This window comes from Camarhynchus parvulus, chromosome 3 (assembly GCF_901933205.1).
Source record: "Camarhynchus parvulus chromosome 3, STF_HiC, whole genome shotgun sequence".
In the NCBI taxonomy this organism is placed as follows: Eukaryota; Metazoa; Chordata; class Aves; order Passeriformes; family Thraupidae; genus Camarhynchus; species Camarhynchus parvulus.
The window spans coordinates 85,690,976-85,693,824 of record NC_044573.1 but is presented as its reverse complement, the minus strand read 5'-3'; positions in this window follow the sequence as shown (position 1 = coordinate 85,693,824).

Here is a 2,849-nt window from a genome sequence, read left to right as displayed (position 1 = left end):
GGCCAAGGTGGGCATTGCATCATTCTCTGTTGGCCCACTTAGGAGTGGATTCTTGCAAGTCGGTCCTGCATTCTTATTGACGAGAAAGATTCAAGAGCATGAATATCGTCTAACTACAAAATCCTAAAATATGTATTTTGAACACAGACATCAGATTTTCATCAATTCATTCTTTTAGAACCAGTACTGGCTGGCCATTATAAACTAAAACAGATAAATATGTGAAACTAGAAAGCCTGATTGCATCTCACACAGAAAAGAAAAGCCTTCCCAGAATACAGAAAGCATAGAATGATCACCGGGCTCTTTAGAGTCTTCAGAAAAATTCAGATCAATTAGTCCTCAGAATGCTGCCTTTCAAGTCATCTTATTCCCCCTTCTCCTGCTTTAATATTCCTCTAAAGTCATTTGCAAAGTTTTTTAATTTCAGCCATCAGTAGAATTACAGATGTTTGAGCGTATGGAAAGAAGACTCCTCCACAGTGTTGTTAATGCTGTGCCTTTTGTTAAAAATATCCTGAAATACAGAACAAAGTCATTATTGCTTGTTTAGGTTTCCTCTCTGAAAAAGAGAATAAAAACGTAAAACAATGAAAATAAAAACCAGATACATTGGACAAATATACATAGCAAAACCCCCTTGTTGCAAAGACAGTAGAATAGCTACACAAAATACAGCACAGATTGTAGTCAAAACATTTTGTTTTCATCATCAAAACTATTTTTTCTGATTTCCTTTATGATTTCAAAGAATTTGCATGAGTTTGCTAGTGTTTCTTGTATAACAGGCTCAAGTTTCTGACTCTTTGTGATCTAAGGATAAGACCAAAGCAGTGAAAAAATGAAGGATTTCTTTTCTAACCTTCCAACTTCTCAGCCTGATTCCTCTAGGTTTGCTAGTGCTTTTCATGGTGCCTGAATCACAGTCATTTTTGCCTTCCCACTTTTCTGCACATTCCGCCCTTTCCTTTTATGAGTTAACTCAGCAAGTACAGAAGCATTTTGTAGAGTTGATCCAGTTCTTTGTTCTTGCCTACAGTAATTAGGATTTCCAGGAGGCCATCCACCCATAGACTGCACAAAGCCAGACCTGCCTTCAAGCTCTTGTAAGCCAAATACACCCAACTATGTATGTATCCATAGGCTTCTGTATTAATCACGTAAATATGTTGCTAAGTTTTGCATTTTCTTCATAGCATTTCTATCTCTAAAATAGTGGAAACACAAAAAGAAAAAGTATTCTGATAATATTGACTGATAATTTTTATTCTTATCTCTTTTAGCTTAGCATAATCTTTTTTGCACATATTTAATTTTTCTACCATTTTCTAAAATGGATTAAATTGGTAACTAAAAAGAAATAAAAATATCTTACATCAGTTAACTTTTTTTTTTTATCTCACAACTAATCCGACATAATTTACATTGTAAGAAATTGGAGGACACCATATTGTTATGAAGTAATTAAACTGCCAAATAATTGCAGCAGTTTATTTCAGATATAAGCATGTTAAAAAAGAAATATCCAGAGATGAAATAAAGAAACAGCTTCAGTTTCTGCAATTTATTTCTCTCATTAGGCATTACAATAATTCCTTCACATTGTTATTATGAATTTTAAGTCAGAGTCCTACAGCAAATATATTTTTCTGTATGAAAAGATTTGGAGGGTGATTTTCATAAGTACAAATTTTATTTAAGCTTTCAGTTTTCATTTGAAGTCCTCCTGCTTTGAGTCTCTCCTCCTCAGTATATAATGACATCTGAACTGTTGTTGATGTCAGTTTATGTTACATAACAAAAAAATCATATACAGATTTATCCCTGAAAATATTTTTATATGAGGGTCCATGTGGAAAAACAAAGTGAGAACATGAAGTCACTGTGTAAAAAAAAAAGAAACTGCCTATACTATCCATTCAATTCTGGGAAAGATCATGCAAGCTGTAGCTGCCACCCATATGTAATATGCAAACAGCAGAGAAAATATTTTCTGATCCATTGCTTCTTGCTATTGTCTGAAACCTTAGACGTCTCAAGTTGATTCCAGTGATTTATTTTAGAACCACTGATTACTGGATTAATTTGATTTGGGGATTACAGTATAGCCAGCCAACAGAGCACGAGAAATGAAAAATAATTTTGAAATACAGCAATTACTGTATCTGAGAGTCGTTGATCTAGGAGGAAGATCAACGTAATTAATGAAGACATGGAGACACCCTCCAATACAGAAAAAGGCAAAGCAGGAGAATAATATGACAGGCTGCCAGCTAGTTCTACAGATGTCCCAAAATGATCTTTACTAGTAAGGGAGGTTTGTGGGTCTGTTTGTAGTTGAAATTAACTCTGCTTCCATTTTTATCACGTAAAACAAAAAATACCTCTGAGACCATTTTATTGCTTTTTAATTGATTTGTACCTTTTTTCCTTCAAGAAAAAGTTATATTATCATTTACTTCCTGTAAATATCTATTATTATATTACAATTTGTAAGAAAACGGGTTTCTTTTTTGAATGATCCATCTAAAGCCTTTTCTCACTAAAGAGGAAAAAAAAGTCCCACAGAGCCTGAACTATGGACTGCTTTAAGGAAAATTAATTTGGAATTACACTAGATTTAAGTTTGTTTTTATGTTAATTCTTCTTAAGAAGTTTGATATGGTAAAACACTGGTTTTCAGTTTATTTACCACTCAAATCCTGGAGAACACATTTTAGAACCTTTGCTTTTCTATACGTGACTACCATCAAAGAATATACTCCTCAGATAATCTATTTCTTTGTTATGTCATACACATATAAAGTGCTACAATATAAAATTGAGATCAAAACTAGGAACTTAGGAAT